The 8,346-nt window shown below is 37.0% G+C and overlaps 1 long non-coding RNA gene across 1 annotated transcript; it reads left to right on the top strand.

Moving 5' to 3' along the window:
- Positions 1-226: 226 nt before the first annotated feature.
- LOC125375960 lies at positions 227-6,123 on the top strand. Its single transcript, XR_007218862.1, has 5 exons — positions 227-269; positions 2,443-2,529; positions 3,795-3,862; positions 4,919-4,965; positions 5,694-6,123. It is a non-coding gene; the product is annotated as an uncharacterized LOC125375960 (long non-coding RNA).
- Positions 6,124-8,346: the final 2,223 nt, after the last annotated feature.

Below are 8,346 nucleotides of genomic sequence, written 5' to 3'. Positions count from 1 at the left end.
AATCCGTGTCAAAGATATTTGTTACAGTCTAATGTGTTGGAGCACGTGTCTCAGTCCATTCATCTCGAACATCTCTGAAGTGTAAAATGTGTTCGGCCAAAGTGACCGACATTGCTCTCATTTAGAAAGTGTTAACTTCTGTGCTCCGTACTTCTGTAAATGATCTACGTCTAGCTTTTAGTCCACGGTTCCATTATGTGTCTGAACATTCATTTTCAGAATTGATAAGGGCACACCGGAAGGTAACCATGGAGATGTAAACATGGATGGTTTGTATTCTCATTTCTATATACTTCGTGTACATTTCTATTTACTTCGTGTACATTTCTATATTCTTCGTGTACATTTCTGTATACTTCACGTACATTTGTATGTACTTCGTGTACATTTCCATATATGTTGTGTACATTTCTATATATGTCGTGTAAATTTCCATATATGTTGTGTACATTTCTATATATGTCGTGTAAATATCTATATACTTCGTGTACATGTCTATATATGTTGTGTATATTTCTATATATGTCGTCTACATTTCTATATTCATTGTGTACATTTCTAAATACTTTACGTACATTTTTATATACTTCGTGTACATTTCTAAATTCTTCTTGTACATTTTTATCTACCTCGTGTACATTTCTATATACTTTGTGTACATTTCTATATACTTCTTGTACATTTCTATATACTTCGTGTACATGTTTATATATGTTGTGTACATTTCTATATACTTCTTGTACATTTCTATATACTTCGTGTACATTTCTATTCACTTCGTGTACATTTCTTTTTACTTCGTGTACATGTCTTTATATGTTGTGTACATTTCTATATTCATTGTGTACATTTCTAAATACTTCACGTACATTTTTATATACTTCGTGTACATTTCTAAATTCTTCTTGTACATTTTTATCTACCTCGTGTACATTTCTATATACTTTGTGTACATTTCTATATACTTCTTGTACATTTCTATATACTTCGTGTACATGTTTATATATGTTGTGTACATTTCTATATACTTCTTGTACATTTCTATATACTTTGTGTACATTTCTATATACTTCTTGTACATTTCTATATACTTCGTGTACATGTTTATATATGTTGTGTACATTTCTATATACTTCTTGTACATTTCTATATACTTCGTGTACATTTCTATTCACTTCGTGTACATTTCTATTTACTTCGTGTACATGTCTATATATGTTGTGTACATTTCGATATATGTCGTCTACATTTCTATATTCTTTGTGTACATTTCTATATACTTCACGTACATTTGTATATACTTCGTGTAATTTCTATATTCTTCTTGTACATTGCTATATACTTCATGTACATTTCTATACACTTCATGTACATTTCTATATACGTCTTGTACATTTTTATCTACCTCGTGTACAATTCTATATACTTCTTGTACATTTCTATATACTTCTTGTACATTTGTATATACTTCATGTACATTTCTATACAGTTCATGTACATTGCTATATACTTCATGTACATTTCTATACACGTCATGTACATTTCTATATACTTCTTGTACATTTTTATCTACCTCGTGTACAATTCTATATACTTTGTGTAATTTCTATATACTTCTTGTACATTTCTATATACTTCATGTACATTTCTATACAGTTCATGTACATTTCTATATACTTCATGTACATTTCTATACACTTCATGTACATTTCTATATATTCTGTGTACAGTTCTATATACTTCGTGTACATTTCCATATACTGCTTGTACATTTCTATATACTTCTTGTACATTTCTATATACTTCTTGTACATTTCTATCTACTTCGTGTACATTTCTATATACATCTTGTACATTTCTATATACTTCTTGTACATTTCTATATATTTCGTGTACATTTTTAAAAACTTCTTGTACATTTCTATATACTACGTGTATATTCTATATACTCTGTGTACATTTCTATATACTTCTTGTACATTTCTACATACTTCGTGTAAATTTCTAAATACTTCTTGTACATTTCTATATACCTTGTGTACATTTCTATATACTTCGTTTACATTTCTATTATGATGTGTACATTTCTATATACTTCGTGTACATTTCTTTTTACTTCGTGTACATTTCTATATATGTCTTGTACATTTCTATATACTTCGTGTACATTTCTATATACTTCGTGTACATATCTATATATGTTGTGTACATTCCTATATATGATGTGTACATTTCTCTATATGATGTGTACATTTCTATATATGTTGTGTACATTTGTATATACTTCGTGTACATTTCTATGTATGTTGTATACATTTGTATATACTTCATGTATATTTCTATATACTTCGTGTACATTTCTATATACTCCGTGACATTTCTATATATTTCTTGTCCATTTCTATATATGTCATGTACATTCTAATAAACGTTTCGTTGCAGTGATGGTCGACAATGAAGCTTATGTTCAATATGCCTACATTGAAGATACAAACAGTTGTGATGTGCAGTATGAAAGAGAACCTGCAGGTAGAAGTGCACATTTAACAACAGAATTAACGAGTCATGATTAAATCTTGTTCAGGTAATTTATTCCGATTTTACCATAACATGGGAACCTTTCATAATACCAAACGGTTATGTCAAATTATCAAGATGCAATGACGCCTTCATGTTAAGGTTACTGATAAATAATTGTACTTTTGATATTGCTAACAGTTAAAGAGCACAATAGTTCTAGTAGTTTAATACTATGTAATGTCCTTTTCAAAACCAGATTGATTAGTGTAGAATATTAGTGGTGGGCAGTGATGAGTGTCTGTGGTCTGAGCGTCAAATTAAAATCGCACACTAATGATGAAACTAATTTTAGTTTATTAACATTAAGTTAAAGCTTGATACGTCGAGTATTGTCTAGCTCAACACGAGAACAACCATATAATCTCTCATTCAACTCTTATTCCAAATATATTGCAATGTGAACGTGTTTAGCGCTTGACTAACGTAAAATAAGTCTGGTTCATTTGTCACGTGGAACACCCATGCTCGTGAACATCACAATATCAATATATGACTTAAACATAATTCCTATATGGTACACAATGTGAAGACAAGCCATGTCAAGAGAAACTGTGGGGTAGATGCAATCACATGTGAGAGCGATTTGGTAGAGTTTAACTGTGTAATGGTGAGTGAGTTTGGTTTTACGCCGCTTTTAGCAATATTCCAGCAATATCACGGCGGGGGACACCAGAAATGGGCTTCACACATTGTACCCATGTCGGGAATCGAACCCGGGTCTTCGGCGTGACGAGCGAACGCTTTAACCACTAGGCTACCCGACCGCCCCTAACTGTGTAATGGTGTGTCATTGTGTCGCCTTATTGTCCCCGGGGCAACGGTTGTCCAGTCATCTGAGAAGACTTAATTCATTGTACAGAGTTGTGTCCCCTAGGTGTTTGGGGTGTGTGCAGAGAGATCTCTATCCAAGGTAGTTGATATAGCTTCAACGGCGAGAGACACGGGTGTCCCAGTCATCTAAGGTAACACAGTTACCTGTTTCGTCCCTTAAGTGTGCCAGGAACCTGATATCTTGGCTCGAATCTCGGTTCACCCTGATTATGTTTCTATGTTTGTCAGCAACATGCCCGTGTTTGTGGTTTCACCCAAGAGGTAAACGTCTAATCACTGCATTGCTGTTGGCATTCTTCCCACATCAAGGTGACACTTCCTGATATGTGTGTTAAAAGCGGCTTTAAGCCAATTTTATAACTCACTCACTTCAATTGTTTTAGTAATGGTCGACAACGTCTGTTATCATGGGTATTCGGACAGCGACGTCTCGGACACCTCGTACTGGGAGGTAGGCGGATGGTACTCGTCGTCTTCCCACTCCATACATGTATTTGTTACAGATTCAAATTGCCAACACTGAAATAGGAACGAAGCATATATATATCTAAATTTGTGCAAGTAACGTGTTTGTTAGTTATTTTCCTTTAACTTCTCAAATTTAAGCTATTTATTTGTCGATAGCAGTTAATGTTATAACAATTAATAATCCATCACGTTGTCATACAATCTAGATGTTCTATAACTAATGTAAACTGTATTATTACTTGCCCGTGAAGAGATCACCCGTTTAATAAACATAGAGCTGTATTACACATTGTGTAATACCAAAACGCGTGCTTATGTACTCTCGGAACACGTTTCTAGAATAAATATTGAAAGCTCTCAACATCCCTTGGCTTATTCAACGACATTGCGTGTGGAGATGATAGATCACTGAGAGGAGCTCAAGCACACTCGATGACCCCAGCAACCGTGTTGCTAGGCTGACGTCACATGGCATTGTTTCGCCGAAGGATCTTGCAACAAAATTCCACAAATTACGTCATCGGGTATTGTGACGTGATTGTTAACTTTGAGGTGCAAGGCCCCGTTCCACAAGGCGATAGTACTGTAGCGCAACGACAGTCGTTGGTCTAAGTTAAAGTATGTGAGTTGCGATAACCTTAACGGTACGATAATTTTGTAGAACGGACGCCTGAATTCTAAAGGTGGGCCGTTGTATGGTATTAAATTCATACGTTTCAACTTTTGACATGTGTGAAGTATTATTGTGTTAAACTCAATTGGGTTATGCCGTGGATCGCGTAGGTGTCAGCCTATTCACACTCAACAGTATAATTCTTAAAACGTTATAAATGGCAAGTAATAAATAAAATACTAAACTCGCTTCCGTGTAAAACCAATTTTATGAAACTCGTGAATAGTTGTGGTATCTGACTCGCTTTCGCTCGTCAGATACCACAACTATTCACTCGTTTCATAAAATTGGTATTACACGAGAGCTCGTTTAGTATTCTATATTTCTCCATCTCTCAGGCACGTCCTACATTCTTTGTGTTGACAGTACAACGGCCCCGCTGATGAGCGTGCTGGATCTGACAACAAGGAATAGTGAGTATATGGACGGATCATAATCACTACCATCAGACTGAAATATGTGTGTATCATTGGAGCAATATGTACTGATAGTCGCTATCCTCTACTATTCGGAGCCTTCCCATCCGACATGCCGACACACTGAATGCTGCCATTATACAGACACTGGTTGGCATAACAAATAAGCATGAATATGCGTTTTTGGTCGTTGATATTTTGATCCAAGGGAATTTTCTCTTCTGCGGATTTCAAGGGAAAAACGTGGATCTCTGCTATCCTTCACCTGTCGTTAGAGTGAGTGACATGGGTTTAACGCCTCTGTTAACAGTATTCCAGTTATATCACGGCGTGTCAGCTTAATTCGGGAGAAAGCCCGAAGTGATGCAGGTCTCAGACGTTTACCACTTCGGTGAAACCCACGAGCACGGGTATGGCGCTGACAAACCTAGAAACATAATCGGGGCGAACAGGGATTCAAACCCACAATCATAGGTTTCTGGCGCGCAACTCTGCACAGCGTGCGCCCAACTGTCGAAACAGCAGAATAGATGCGGATTGGGTAGATGTGGCGATCGGCGGCGCTGGTTGTCGTTCATACTTTTAGTCAGTCGTTCCATATGTCCAAACACCACTATTACAGGCTCCCGAGACATACGAGGACATATTGAAGACTGCCGCGCCGACACACATTCACGGTCGTTAATGTGGACGTTTAAGATGTACGTCGTATGTTGTTATTCCAGATAATGCATTCAGCATGGTGGCTGTCAAGATTACCTGAATGAACAACAAAACCTAGACAGACAACAACTCGTGTCCGAACAAACTGCAAAACATACGGACACACTTTGAACAGGAATATTGTCAACGAAAATGAAACTAAATTGTTCTTGGTCGTCGTGCGTGTTCGAATCTCATTCGATGTGTATCGAGATGTACTGCCAATATTGTTTTATTGTCATTATTTTTTAGTTTAAGTGGATTATATGTTATATGTGTGTGTCAGTATATTACATCCATTGAATGTTCTTCTGCAAAGTCAGTGCATTATTTTATCATTAAAAAGCATTGAACTGATAGGTTTTCGTTGATGCCTACGTACGGACATACTTATCTCTTATGTAAATGGTTTGATATTATGTGTATGACAGTTGCTTTTATATTTTCCCTCGGCGTTGGTGTACATGTATAAAGAAAGAAATTAGTGATATGATTCATGTCATCTGTATGTGTATATATATTACATACAGATTTGCCATTCAAATTGATATTATTATTATTACATGTGGTATTAATATAATTATTGTGTGTTTATGTGTTATATCAAATCAATATCGTAGTTCATGATTATTGTATTAAACTTGATCACATGTTATGCATGTTGTATGCTAAGAATACCACAGTTTTGTCTGTATTGATGCTGTGGTATTACAGACGCTCCTTTTTATGCTGTGTGGGGTCATGAAGTGTATTTGAGTTATTGGATGCTTATTTGTTAAAAAAAAACAACGTGACAGTATCACGTGTAAAACGATATGAAGCAAAGGGAGGTAATAAGACGAACAAAGTAAACTAAGCAGATGAGACTGATACATACGACCATATGTTCACATTCAGTAGCTTTCCCACACAACCCATTAATGAATCACTTACACCTTGTGTTCCATCTGGAAGTTGAATATATGCAATCAATTAGAAAACTATGGATTAGAAAAGCTTAAACAATTTGAATATTTGTAAAATGGTCATGCTCGCGATCTCATTTGTTGTTTGACATTGATATATGTGTCCGTTTTTCTTTGAGCTAAGTGTCATTTGTTGTATGTTTTGATGTGTTAGTGTTTTGCGCAGCAGTCAACAACGTTGTCATGGCGGCCTGTACCCAGTGGGTGATAGCATGAGCACGTTCACGGCGACGGTGCACAATGACGCAATCAGACAAGTTTCGCAGCCAGACCATCCGATCCGAATTTTAGTTGGCTCTCACTACAAAATATTATTGAACGCTGCCCATGTTTCAGTCAGTCAATCATTTACAGGTGTACTCGAGATTGAGGGAATATTGCTGTCGATGGCGTTGGGCGTTCACTTAATCACTGCCTCATAAATATTACTGTGTCTCCGCAGTGTTCACTCAATATTCTAATGCTTGCGATCGTCCCTTACTTTATACATTTTACTGTTGAAATGCATGTATGTACTCACATTTATGAGATAAAACATTCACAGAACATTGTCTACTCTTGTCTAATCTTGCAAAACGAACGTTCAGTCTCTCTAACTCACTCCTTCAATTGACTACAACTTGGTAGTGGCAATGCTCATCCATTCAGCCCTGTAGTATATAACTGGCCACGAATCACAAGATTGCAATCGGTTTTATGCCTGGAGCCAAAACATCTTAACAAAGAAAGAAGGTCGAAAGCTATGACTAGATTAGATATCCAGGGCGACGAGTTACTTCTTTTAATTATTCTTGATTTTCAATGTTGCCCCTTCATTCTGCAGAGTCGTTGAGATACTGGAGTGACTTGATAATCACAAACCCTGCGACGTTTCTGCACAGTTGTTGACTCATTTTACTTGGCATGGTTTGTAATGTTTTTTTACAATCAAGTGCAACTGCAATGTATGTCAATCTCACCCAGCATGGGTATGTTTGGTAGATACAAGCGTGTGGTTCTCTAACGATAATTTGCAGAGTGCTTCATTCAGTATTGAATCTAGTGACCCTGGGGTCTCTATGCACAGTCACTGGCTTGTTATCAAGGTTTACCTCGCACTGCAAACTTGCTCCTGTATGTTTACCTGCGAAACTGACGTTTTTGACTGGTACACTTCAGCAAGATCATTGTCCAGAAAGGAATTTTCAAATTGGTCGGTCCACATCTGTCAAGGTATCTTCGGCTTTCCAGAGTAGCAAGAACTTTTGGCAGAGTTGTAAGGCTAAAATTATTAGTCTTAGAGTGAATACAAATCACAAAATCACAATTGGTTTAAACCTATATTCCTGGATCCGAAACATCTTAACCCAGGACGAGATGTAAAGGGGTTCGATCCCCGGCATACCGAAACGTTAAGAGATGGTACTTGTTGTTACCCTGTCTTGTGCTCGGCAGTCAGGGGCAAACACAGGGACCAGTCGGCTCAGAGTCAGTATACTGTGTCTGAGTGGGGTATTCGTGTTAAACTGCGGCCCCGGTATCTCCGTGCTAGCACTTTACATCGGCATCACTCCGGACTAGTAGAAGCAGCCACCCACGTGCACATACACACACATACACACACAAAACATACACACACACACACACACACACACGCACACACGTGCATGCACGTGGCTATATAAGTGCCATAATCTTGGACGCGACATTAACAGCAAATAGACAATTCCCT

This window comes from Haliotis rufescens, unplaced genomic scaffold, assembly GCF_023055435.1.
Source record: "Haliotis rufescens isolate VD_foot unplaced genomic scaffold, xgHalRufe1.0.p SCAF_63, whole genome shotgun sequence".
Lineage (NCBI taxonomy): Eukaryota > Metazoa > Mollusca > Gastropoda > Lepetellida > Haliotidae > Haliotis > Haliotis rufescens.
The sequence above is the reverse complement of the archived record's forward strand: the minus strand, read 5'-3'. Positions and strand labels throughout refer to the sequence as shown.